Raw genomic sequence first — 14,154 nt, 5'->3', positions numbered from 1 at the left:
AATGTGGATGGGGGTGGAGGGGTGGCTACTTAGAATGGTTTGGAGTATCGAGGAGTTTTGTGAGGTGGACCCTCCCTGCTGGCATCCCTCGGAGGGCGGGTTCGCCTCGGGCACACGGACTTTGGGTGGGGGTCTTTGCAGTAGCTACAGACATGAGAGAATTGGCATTTACCGAAAGTACAGACATTTTCGTTAAAGTTATTACATATGGGCATGTTGTTAAAGAAAGTCACCTCTCTTCCGCGGGAGTCCCTCTGGCCCGGGGGGGGGCTGGTCCTGGGGGTAGGGATCTTGAGAGTCGAAGGCGGAAGGATTCGAAGTTTTTGGGCGGTTTTCTTTTTTCACAGAGGGAGCGAGAAACACGGACTTGGGGCATGATTCGGCGGAGTGATCTACTTGGTTGCACAGATGGCAGGTAAGGGCCCTGTGGCCGCCTACGTGCAGAATGAGCAGCTCTGTGTCTAGGCACGCCCAGTTGAGTCTAGAGTTGAAGCGAGCGAGGAAGTTAGCCGCTTTAGCTGAGAAGGCTTTATGATAATCGTAAAACATAGGGCCGCCGTATCTACGTTTGATTTCGCTAATGAGAGCGAGGTAGGAGTCTAACTCGGATCTACGCTCTGGGAAGGCATCACACAGGGTGTCCCTAAACAGGCCGAAGGCTATGACGAAGTCGCAGAAGTCGAGGGAACGGTTAAGGCGGGGATCGGAGGCGCGGAACACGGCAGAGAGCTGGTCGGAGCCTACCAGCTTTCTGTCGCATTCGGGAGTGGGGAGGATGAGAGAGGCTAGGTTAACGTCCTTCCCTTCGGTTATTTGGGCTCTGAGGTGAGAGGAAATGGCGGAAAAGGGAGAAATGAAATAATTACCGGCAGGGGCAACTGGCTGGGCGGAGGAGAGTGTGAACCCGGACCGCGGGTGGGGTGGCACTGGGTTGTTTGGAGGAGGAAAAGAGGACGAGAGCGTGGCGCTGCCGGCCGCTGGAGGAGGGAGCACGGGCGCTTGCTGAGAGAGCCGTGATTCGAGTGCCCCGACTGCGCTGGCCAGGGTGGCCATGGCTGACAGCAGCAGGGCGGTGGAGTCGTGAGATGGCGGCGAATGCGGATCTTGAACGGGGCCAGCGTAGGCCTGGGAGCCGCCGGGTTCGTCCTGGGTGAGCTCGGCTGAACGCGGGGTTGCATTTTTCTTTTTACCCTTACTCTTGCCTTGGCTGGGGGACTCGTGCTGCTGAGTCTGCGAGGACTCGATGGTGGCGAGAAGGAGATCCACTAGCTGAGAGTGGGTTAGGCCCCGTTCGGGAACGATGCCGTGGCCGGAGAGCGCGGCGTAAATAAGTTCGTCTGGCCAGTGGACATACTCGGCGGCAGCCAGCCTGGAGCTGCGGCGGTGAGAGGTGCTGTCATCTGGATCTGACATGATCGATGGGCGTTACCTGACTACCTGAACGGAAGCACAGATGAGCGATTGGGAAATGAGGACCGCTTATAAAGGGGCGCGGACAAGGTAACGCAGATCTGATTGGAGCAGACGAATGATGGAGCGTTGCAGCTCTGAGTTGAACTATAGTTAGAAACTGGACTGAACTTCAATATGCTTATTTTTGCTGCCTTTGTCTCAATGGCAGCTTCACAGACAGTAGCATTTACACACATATTTACATCGCTACGATAACAATGTTATGGGGTCTGGGGACGCCCCGGGGGCCCTTGAGGCAGTTCCAGGGGGTCTGGGGACACCCCGGGGGCCCTTGAGGCAGTTCCAGGGGGTCTGGGGACGCCCCGGGGGCCCTTGAGGAAGTTCTAGGCTAGGGGGTCCCAACTAAAATGATAGTTTGGAACCAAATGGACCCTCATGGGTCCGTAACTCTGAGAGTGTACACAAGGAACGAAATAGAACCTTTGTACGCTCCCAGCGTTAAATTAACATTGATTTTACAATATAAATTGAGGGTCCCAGAGATAGAAATGCCATTAAATGGGGGGGTCCTTGAAATTAAACTGGTTAGTTGTTACTGTACATTGTACAGTAACAACTAACCAGTTTAAAGTACAGTGTACAATACTTTAAAACAGTTGTCATGTCGCACACATTGTCATTGCCTAAAATAGCTCTTATTATTTGCGCCACCCTCGTTGAAAACAATGTATTTCCAACCCCAGCTTGTCTCAGTTTTTGATTGATTGATTGATTGAAATATGTATTAACAGTTTGCAGAATTTACAGTACATTTTAAGCACAAACTCAATACAGAGACTGTTAACTGTGAGTGGACGACACAATTAAGCATTACACTTGTTTACAACAGGGTCCACATTGTTCAATTCATCAAAAACGTTCAGGCTGCAAGAAATTGAACAGCGCTCTGGTTTTCTGCCCCCTCAATGTCGCACTCGTGCAACTCTTCTATTATAATAATGGCTCTGACACAAACAAAACATTCTTATCAACCAAATGGACGACAACAACAACAACAACAACAATAATAATAATAAACACAGCTTTGACTCACCGCTTGGTGCAGATATACAGTCATAATCACCGTGGTTACGCAACGTAAACAAACGCGCAGAGCACCAGGTGGTGTTGTTGTTGTTGTGGTGCGTTAGCATTAGCATTAGCATTAGCATCACAGACTCCTCTTCCTCTGCAGGGGAGAGCGATCGATGATCAAACTAGACTCGACAAGCAGCAGATCACAGATTCTCCGATAATTTTATTTTATTTTAAACAGGACTTAATTGACTCCATGGATTCATCAAATCCTGTGTTGAGGATCAACTTAAGAATAGCGTCATTTAATGAGCATGCACTTTATAAACACAAAGTGAGACCAAAACCAGACAATAACAGTTAAAATGTTTGAATACACACACGTGCACGCACATGCACACAGTGACACACACACACACACACACACACACACACACACACACACACACACACACACACACACACACACGCACGCACGCACACACACACACACACACACACACACACACACACACACACACACACACACACACACACACAGTGACACCCATATACACTAACCCTAGCTATTCAGACACAACACCACTCGGAACACTTTCCTGGGGGTCATATTATGTGTAATATGTGGTTTTAGATATTTTAGATTTTAGCAGTGTCCATGATCACTCTTCATATAATAATAATAATAATAAAACTTTATTTGTATAGCACCTTTCATGACTGAAATGCAGCTCAAAGTGCTTTACAGAGCAATGGAGAATAAAAAATAAAAAATAAAAATAAAAGATATGACCACCGCGCTCTGAATGTGGGTGCGCTACCCGTTCACAACATATCCAAATCAAGGGTATGAGGGTCGCACACACCAAGACTGCAGTTCAAATAGTTTATTTCATATTGGAAAAAATGGACAAACGTTTCGGCTGCTATCCAGCCTTCACACTGATGAAGGCTGGATAGCCGGTCTGTCTCCCAGCAGTACCTGTAATATACACTATATAGGCTCCAGTAAGGCCTGCCACTAATCCAACATCCGGGGAATCTCTCCCCGGAGTCTCTTTTCGTCCTCCCCGTCGCAGTTCTGTGGACCTCTAATATTAACCCCCAACTGACTGCCGAGTGTGACCGTGGATCAGGCCTCTTCATGGAGCCCACCAGAAGTGTGACCTGGACCCGGCCTCACAGAGCTCAACCAGATGTGGACCAGATGTGGACCAGACCCCTCCACGGAGCCCACCTGTCTATTTCTGTCTATTTCTCTCTCTCTATCTCTCTCTCTCTCCCTCTACCCCCCCCCCCCCCCCCCGACACGGTGTAGGCAGATGGCCGCCCACCCTAGAGTCGGGTTCTGCCTGACGTTCCTTCCTAAAGGGGAGTTTTTCGTTACCATTGTCGCAATATTGCTTGCTCTGGGTGGATCTTTGTTGGTTGTAAAGTGTCTTGAGACAACTTGTTGTGATTTGACACTATAATAAAATTGAATTGAATTGAATTGAATAGCCGAAACGTTTGTCCATTTTTTCAAATATATATGAAAATAAACTAACTGCAGTCTTGGTGTGTGCGACCCTCTACCCTTGATTTTGATAGGCTGACACCACGGCGCGTATTCAGAGCGACTCCGCCCACTATGGCCCACCCCCGGGGGGGAAGTTGTGATCTGCTCTCGTTCACTGCAAGGCAATTTGCGGCATTTCCAAAACAATATTGCGCAGAGTATAGCGATTATTATCAAACGTATTTGCAATGCCATATATGTTTAAAGATCTGTTTCCCCGTGGACAAGGCAACGCTATACCTCCGCAAGTTAGATATTATCGGCATAGATGTTTGTCCGTATGGGATTAAGGATTGGAATAAGTTGCATTGGCAGCCATAGGAAAGTCTTACCCCCCCGGGCTAAAACCGGATGTGACGTTTGTGGGCGTTCCTGTCTATAAGCAGTGTTCATGATGTCATGGACACTGGGCTCACTTCCTTCCTGGACCACATCAAGGAAGCTCTTAGAAGGAAGTGAAGTGGTCACGTGACTGGGCTGCGCCATGACACTTTCATGGACACTTTCACAGGAGCCAAACTACACCCGGAAGTTCGGCAGAATGCACTGGAGCCAATGAGAGCTCAGTGACCAGCTCATGAACAAACATTATTTATGAATGACTGAGACCTTTTGTAAAGTGATCGCTCTGGAAAATAAAATAATATATATAACACGTTATTTTAGGCTGTCTTATTTTTTTATGTGCATACTACTTAATGTGATTTATTTTTTTCAAAGAGCAGAGAGCAGCCCAGGCAGAAAACTTACTATGTGCTCTTCTATAAATACCTCAATAAAAATAAATAGTTATTAAGTTGAAAAACAACCACTCGGAAAAAACGTGTGATATCACTTATGTCTTCTTTCATATTCCTGAACCAATTATGACAAAGCTCGCAATCGTTCATGTATAATGTTTGTTATGAGCTGGTCCAGCCGGCTCCATTCACTGCCATGTATTCATTGCACTACCGGTGTGAGTTTGGCTCCCATGAAAGTGTCCATGAAAGTGTCATGGCGCAGCCCAGTCACGTGACCACTTCACTTCCTTCTAAGAGCTTCCTTGGACCACATGTTGTCTCAGGCCCAATCCCAGGTCCGGCCCTTCCTACAGGCGTCGGGCCGCCGCGGCCAAGAATCCTGCCTGGGGCATTGCTCAGGACCGGCCCTAGAGAATCCTGCCTGGGGCATTGCTCAGGACCGGCCCTAGAGAATCCTGCCTGGGGCATTGCTCAGGACCGGCCCTAGAGAATCCTGCCTGGGGCATTGCTCAGGACCGGCCCTAGAGAATCCTGCCTGGGGCATTGCTCAGGACCGGCCCTAGAGAATCCTGCCTGGGGCATTGCTCAGGACCGGCCCTAGAGAATCCTGCCTGGGGCATTGCTCAGGACCGGCCCTAGAGAATCCTGCCTGGGGCATTGCTCAGGACCGGCCCTAAAGAATCCTGCCTGGGGCATTGCTCAGGACCGGCCCTAGAGAATCCTGCCTGGGGCATTGCTCAGGACCGGCCCTAAAGAATCCTGCCTGGGGCATTGCTCAGGACCGGCCCTAAAGAATCCTAACTGGGGCATTGGGGCATTGCTCTGGGGCATTGCTCAGGACCGGCCCTGGCAGTCGCCTCCCTCAAGCCCTGAGCTCTCATGAGTGAACCCTCATTGACTTTAGTGACCAGTGGCGTGCACAGATAGACACTAGGGGGTGCTAGAGCACTAGGGCTGTCGCAATTATCGCATTTATCGCATATCGCGCTATTACAAGTTGAAACCGCAAGGGGGCAGAAAAACCGCACAGGCGCAATAAACCGCAGGATCCCTGACAGTGGGCCGATGGACGCCCTGCAGCGGCCATCGCAGACGCAGCGAACGCAGCGAACGTGGAGCCAACAGTCTGAAAACCCACCTTTTCATACTCCATCGTGGCCCATATCACTTACCCTACCCCCTTAGATAGCATTTTATAGACTTAAGGCTCATACATAGTCTGGAGTTTCGGTGGTGGGGTGACCACCGAACTACAAAATGACGTCACTGAGCCGCGGTGAAGAGCAAACCACCGCCACCGCTACCAGCCCTTCTCTCTGTTTTTACTCACCACCGCTCAGCGTTATTTCAGCTCCGGTGGTCACCTCACCACCGAACATCCAGACTATGAATGAGCCTTTAGATAGCATCTGATACAGACTTATAGCATGTTATGAAGACAGCACTATAATTGCATTGTATGTAGTCATAGCACGTCATAGTACAAATGTATAGCATAGTAGTAGTAGTAGTAGGGGCGACTGTGGCTCAAGAGGTAGAGCAGGTCGTCCAATGATCCATGGGTCGGCGGTTCGAATCCCGGCTCCTCCTGTCTACATGTCGAAGTGTCCTTGAGCAAGACACTGAACCCCAAATTGCTCCCGATGTGCTAGTTGGTGCCTTGCATGGTTTCCGCTGCCATCGGTGTATGAATGTGTGTGTGAATGGGTGAATGTAATGCAGAAACTATGTAAAGCGCCTTGGATAAAGGCGCTATATAAATGCACCATTTACATTTACCATTTAGTATATATGTATAGTTTATATGTATAGTTAGTTTCATTATATAGATATTCCACTGTTACGTTCTTAGCTTACGCATGTTTCATGATAAATGCTTTTTATATATGTGATGTATTCCCATTCTTTTTTGTTCTTGCTTAATGTAAGTCACTCTGGATTAAGAGCGTCTGCTAAATGCCTAAATTGTAAATTGACAGTTGATGCAGGTTGGCGTTTCTTCATCGAAACCTTCTGGGATGAAACCGGGCGTCGGACGAGCAGCCACGCTCCGTTGGGGAAATTACTACAACGCACTTCTTGGATTGTGTGAGTGTCGACTAACCCACAGCGGGCTACAAACTACAGAACGTTTGTCTCTCACAAGCCAGAGGTAGGCTACACACGGACGCGAGCAGCGGACAGCTGAGCTGACAGCTGACAACAGCAAACTCCTCAAAGCGCGCGCCCGTTCCGTTCATTCATTCTCGCTCTCGTAGTGCGCGGGCATGTGACGTAGGGTAGTGTTAAAGGCGCAGAGCGCCACAGACAACAGTGTGTGTGTTTGTCTGTGCGCGCATGAGTGTGTGTGTGTGTGTGTGTCTGTGCTCGCGTGTGTGTGTGTGTGTGTGTACCTGGCCTGTCGGTCTATGTTGGCCACTCGGAGGCTCTCCCAGCGTGAGTTGAGGAAGTTCATCTGCTCCCTGATCTCCTCCTCCTCTGTGAGGTTGCCCTGGGCGTCAGCTGGCAAGAAAAAAATAAAAAAGGTTAAGGAGGTTCTGGGTCATTCCATCTTCCACCTGGGAACACTGGCTGAATTAAAAACACACACAAGCTCGTAGCGCGGCACCGAATCCCGTGCTACGAGCTTGTAGGTCTGCTATTTTTGAAAAATCGCGAAAATGTGGCACAACTCTTTTCAGAGCGAACATTACTAACTCAAAGCTTTGCTTCTGGGGGGGGGGGGGGGGGGGGGTGGAGGGGGGGGTCCTGGAACAACATATTTTCAGATGGGGGTCGGTGGCCAATTACATATCATTTTTGGGGTCCTTGACATGAAATATGGAGCACCACTGATACAGAAACATAGTTATTTCAGAAAACTGTCAGAATTTAGAAGACATTCTTTAAATTTCGATGTCAGGCCTAAATGGGTTAAGGCCTGCCAAAATACATTGTTTTGTCAACAAATTCAACTGTAGACGAAAATTGCACAGCAGAATGAAATCAACTAAAATCTTGATATTCAGTAGACACACTAAAATGTTTTAGATGACAAAAATATGACAATTTTTTTATTCAAAGGACTATGAAATTTGCAAAATGAAGACTGGCTTTAAACACATCACTTACACTCCATCTTCAACAGTTTAGTCATTTATCGATTTAACGGGCGTCGACTGACTTACCGATAGGGTCTCTGCAGTCAGACCACGGGGTCAGAGGTCACCGATGGGGTCAGTGCAGACCACGGGGTCAGAGAGGTGGGCAGGTTGACCGCGGTCACTCTGAAGTGGTAGACGGCGAGCGGCAGCAGGCCTGTGACAAAAATGATGGCGGCCGACCCCCATCTGAAAAGATGTTGTTCCAGGGACCCCCAGAAGCAAAGATATGAGTTAAAAGAATATATATTCAAAGAACTGCGCCACATTTTCTTGACTTTTCAAAAATAGACAGACAATTATTTGACAACTTTAGCTCAACTTACTTTGTAGACTGTTTAGAAAAATAAAATCAATCTAATCACAATGCTGGCACAAATATGTTGGTCTTTATATATGTATTTATACCTGCCAACCAGCGCTGCCTGTCTTTAAAGAAATGGTAATGAAGTGACGGTACACACATTAAACAGTTTCTTCCATATTAATTTCCAAAAGATTAATTGCCTTCCGTCTGTCCTATTAATAAAATAGATCCATTAATTCATATTTTATTACATTATTTGTTCTGCCTGGTTTAAGAAAATAAACATATTGTCTAGTATTATTTATTGTATTAACTAGTTGTTCTATTAAGTTCAAACTAGTTCTATTCATTAATACATTTTAAATGATATTTATTTATTTAAGAAAATAAACACATTGTCTATAATTTATTGTATTATCTAATAACTAGTTTTTCCTAATAATAAATATATTAATTAGATTGTTAAATGATATTTTATTACATTATTTGTTCTGCCTGGTGAAACGCGTAAGGCTGTCATTACTCTGAGTAACCACTAGAGGGAAGTGTTGGCCTAAAAGTGACAGTCATTAACAGTTTGTAGAAAGCACAGTTCAACACACTTTTGATTGATTGATTGATTGATTGAAATATTTATTAACAGTTTGTAGAATTTACAGTACATTTTAAGCACAAACTCAATACAAAGACTGTTAACTGTGAGTGGACGACCCAATTAAGCATTACACTTGTTTACAACAGGCTCCACATTGTTCAATTCATCAAAAACACGCTCTGATAAAACCCAGAAAAGCATTATTAAAGACTTGTTTACATTGAGGTCAATTTGCATTAGAACATTTAATGACAATACAAATATAGAAACTGGATTTCTAAAGTTTTCAAAAGGAGTAGAGTCATTTCCCGGAGGAAAAGTACCACACTAACATTTAATACAATTTAAATTTGCATACAGTAATTTAATTACAATATTCAACATTCATGTTTGGTGGCATGGCTCTGTTCTGGGAGATTGTCAGCATAAATATTAATAAGCCAGGTCATTCTGTAGAGACCTTGGGGTGAAAACCTGATGTTTTAAGTATGGCTCGACTCCATTTCTACCTGCTCAGGGATATCCTGACACGGACCCTACTCTCGGAGCTAAAGCATTAACTCGCCTATTAGTTTGTATTGTTGCTCATTTCAGAACGCGCCCAATTACTGACATGCATACAGTAGAAAAACATGTAGAAATAATGCGTAGCTGAACGGTCCAATATTAGACTGACCAAACACACATATATGTAAATAGAAAACATGTAGAAGCTGAACTCGTCTCTCAGAGTAAACACAACACAGAGAACTCTGAAATAAAATACCTCGTTACGTTGACCGCTATTGTTGTTATTATTATTATTACCTGTTTGGCCTCTCGTTGTGGAAAATACGTTCTTTACATTTACTTCATGTTCTGAGTGTCGACTGTCCTTCCATCATGGCTCCACACGTCTTTAGCAGTTAGCACCGCGATATATAATAACTACTATTATTATTATTATAAATAACAACTAAACACTGACAATATAAGCTGCAATAAGTGTAGAGTTATAGTATAGTACAGTAACTGCTATGTAGTAATATATTATAGTAGTGTACAGACTCCTGAGACCTGAGTGAGACGAATTGTTTGCTCCAGCTGTGTTCAATCAATCAATCAATCAATCAATCAATCAATGGTCCAGTGTAGTCAGCAATGTCACCAGCGCCAAGGAAATCCCGGATGCTCCTCTCGCGTCTGTTGCTACTGCTGCAATGTTAATGGAGGGGGGGGGGGGGGGGGGGATTCCCCCTTCCCCAAAGACATGCTGAGAGCCATGACGTCACCGATGCATTAGTATACTCCACCATTGACATTACTGCAGAAATCCCACCCACAGTGTCTGATTCCACCACCTGTACTGCCTCGGTGGTTAATCTAAAAAATGTTCCCCTTTGGTCCAAACTGTCTATCGACAAGGCAGGCTGCAAAGATAGCTCTCCGGAGCTTATCATTATTGGTGATAGTTTGATTAGATTATTGATTAATAATAAAAAAATAACCAATTGTCCTATTAAAATAGATCCATTAATTAATATTGTATTACATTTGTTCTGCCTGGTTTAAGAAAATGAACATAGTCTAGTATTATTTATTGTATTAACTAATAACTAGTTGTTCCGTTAAGTTCAAACTACCGGTAGTTCTATTCATTAATACATGACATGATAATTTAAGAATGGGCTGACATTGTCACTAAATACATTTCAGGAAGTGTGAACAACCAATCAAAATGCATGTAATTTATCCAAACAGATAACAGCTGTGAAGAACCTTGTCACGTGACTTGAAGGTGCAGTGTTTCTGTGAACATTCCTCATATATATCATTGAAAATACCAGTTTACAATAATACAGGGGAAAATAATTATACATAAATGTCATGCCATACAACATACAAGGAAGACATACAGTAAAATAAGCAAATAAATGTCAAATGTAAGATCCTACTCTGTCCGAAAGAGTGGAAAAGAATAAGAAAAAAATATAAATAATTGCACCTAAAGTGCCTATAGTACCGGCTGGACAAGAAGTTCAGATCAACATTTTCTATAGCATAACATTCAATAGTAGTTCCTCATTAAACCCTTTGGGGTGTAAGGTTTGTAGAGTGTGGATCCAGTAGGCCTCACGTTGTTTTAAAAGGGCATCGTGGTTACCACCTCTTCTTGGAAGTTTGACTTGTTCTATACCAATGAAGCGGAAAGTAGAGATGTCATGTTTAAGGTCATTGAAATGCACTGCAACAGGGTATTCACGGTCGTTTCTTCTGATCGAACTCTTATGTTCACTCATTCTCTGTTTTAACTGTCTAGTAGTTTTTGCCTATGTATGCTGAACCACAGGGACCAGTTGGCTGTTGCCTATAAAGCCTCAGTTTCACTTTTGCTCTGGAGAGGACGACAGCAGTTTGCAGCAGACTCGGTTCCTCTGTCCTCCACCCTTTGAGAGGACGACAGCAGTTTGCAGCAGACTCGGTTCCTCTGTCCTCCACCCTTTGAGAGGACGACAGCAGTTTGCAGCAGACTCGGTTCCTCTGTCCTCCACCCTTTGAGAGGACGACAGCAGTTTGCAGCAGACTCGGTTCCTCTGTCCTCCACCCTTTGAGAGGACGACAGCAGTTTGCAGCAGAGACTCGGTTCCTCTGTCCTCCACCCTTTGAGAGGACGACAGCAGTTTGCAGCAGACTCGGTTCCTCTGTCCTCCACCCTTTGAGAGGACGACAGCAGTTTGCAGCAGACTCGGTTCCTCTGTCCTCCACCCTTTGAGAGGACGACAGCAGTTTGCAGCAGACACGGTTCCTCTGTCCTCCACCCTTTGAGAGGACGACAGCAGTTTGCAGCAGAGACTCGGGTCACATTCATACCAGAGAGCTTTGCTGCAATTAAAACGAATTCTGCTGCGCATTTTCAGAAAGTGCACTTCGTTTGGCAGGTGTGAAGGCTCATTCGAATCGTAATGCGTATCAAAGAACGGCATTATACTCCGAGCAAAAACGTGGGTTTCGCTTCGCTTCCAATCGCACTTGATTACGATTCGGTGCAGGTGTGAATGCAATCCGCAGTAAATAAAGGAAATTAAGCAAACAATGTGGCGGGTGAGGAGCTGAACACAGTTGGAGACGGAGAAGGCATATTTTACGCAGCGCAAAGATGTCCCGTTACCGTGGATACTAGACGTGGTCGAATGAGGAGACTGAAGCCCTGATCGAAATGAGGACGAGTACATTAATCAATTGCTTAAGAAAGAAGAACACTGCAGTGAAGTGTAATAGTATTATAGCCTACAGAATATTCTGTCTGTCTGTGCGTGCCGTAAACATGGAGTGCTGTCACTGTGTGGGAACTAGTGGGGACTGGAACTTTCATCTCAATAAACGTGTAAACATTTTTCGCTGCTGTCTGTTATATCAGTGCGCTCAGCGCTGTGCCTGCATGCCCAAAAGAACAGTGTGTGGCTGCGTGCGTATAGTGAGAGAGAGGGGGGGGGGGGGGGGGGGGGGTCCAGACCCAGATGGCACGACACATGCACGTTATGAGTATAATTTTATCACAATAGATTTCACTGTGTTGTAGGCTAGGTTTATGAATGGAACACATTGATAAAGGTCCCCCCTGCTGCGTTTCCAATTGCTATACAGATGACAGTGTGAAGGCAAACCGCAGCAAATTAAATATGCAAGCATCCCAAAATCTCCGCCCATATGCATGAGTCTACCGAAGTATTAGGTGAGAATGTGACCTCGGTTCCTCTGTCCTCCACCCTTTGAGAGGACGACAGCAGTTTGCAGCAGACTCGGTTCCTCTGTCCTCCACCCTTTGAGAGGACGACAGCAGTTTGCAGCAGACTCGGTTCCTCTGTCCTCCACCCTTTGAGGACGACAGCAGTTTGCAGCAGACTCGGTTCCTCTGTCCTCCACCCTTTGAGGACGACAGCAGTTTGCAGCAGACTCGGTTCATCTGTCCTCCACCCTTTGCCCGCCCTTTTGTTTGTTTTAGTTTCTTTGACTTGGATTCCGTTCTGTTCTGTAAGTTTTGCCTTAGCTCCTTTTGTTATCTGTTTGTTCCTTTTAAGAGTAAAACCCCAGTTTATTATTATTCTATCTGTAGTATTTGTCTAATTTAACTCACTGTCCTTTTGTAAGGGTGTTAGGTCCCTTTAGTTTTCCTCTTTATTGTAATTCTGTTAGGTTAGTTAGGGTTTAGTGTTGTATTTTTGTTCTTGGTTAGGGATTGAGTTAGGGGTAAACCTTTTATTTTCTAGATACTTTTGCTAAGATGTAAACCGCACCCTGAAGCCAATACTTGGTTGTGAACTGAAAAGCACAAGGATTTGAATCCTGTCTCTGTTGACAAAGAAAAGAGCTACTACCAATAAACTAAAGTTCTTTTCAACCCTGTCTCCTCGCACATTATGTTATATTCCTTCACCCTAGACGAAGGTGTGTAACAAGCCTGGTCACAACAAAACACAATGCAATGACAGACAAAGCAACGCTTCAAATGGGGCTTATCACATTTATTTGCATTGGTACTAGATGTGGATTGTCGACTGATGATTTATCTGTTGTATTCTATAGGAAAAATAAAAAATAAATCACTGTTCTGCACATTGTTAATGGTTCATATATTATACCTGAGCTTCACAGTCTGGCCAAAAAGAAGAAGAAACACTTAAATAGAGATAAAAACAGACCGCATGCACAATTTAAAAGGCTTCATTTAGCCTACATACAATGAATCATACATCATTTAAGGCAGTTTACAGTTTACTAGTCTGACAAAGACTTTGTTTACACTGCTCAGTGCTGGCAAATCCCATTTTTTCTCTCAAATCTAAATACTGCAACAAAAAATGCAGGAAAGGGAGCCGTGACGTCACCCATTGACTGGTTTCCACCACAGACCTGTTTTGAAGCCACAAATCTGACCTTTAGGACTGAGTGTCCACTTTTAGCGGAAAGCGATCAGAACAGATTTTTTGTCGATCTGCATTATTCACTGTGGTCATCGGCCATTTCCGGCCAGCGACAGTAAGTAGCCTATCAATTGGGCTCCAAACCATGATTATTGTTACCTAAACGCAAGAAAATAATGATAACTAGATTTGCAAAAAAAATTAATCGTATAATAAATAAAAATGCGGAAAATAATTATATGTGTGTGTATATATATATATATATATATATATATATATATATATATATATATATATGGAAAACGTTAGAGAAGTACTGATTTAGAAGGCAGTTGTAGAATGGAGTTAAGTGAAATAAAATAAAAACTAGGCTTTGCACAAAAACAACAACTAACTGAAAGTGTATTGTGTGTGTTTACATAA

The sequence above is a fragment of the Protomyctophum parallelum genome (genome assembly GCF_964188405.1).
Source record: "Protomyctophum parallelum genome assembly, chromosome: 15".
NCBI classification, from domain to species: Eukaryota; Metazoa; Chordata; class Actinopteri; order Myctophiformes; family Myctophidae; genus Protomyctophum; species Protomyctophum parallelum.
This window is presented reverse-complemented; position numbering follows the sequence as displayed.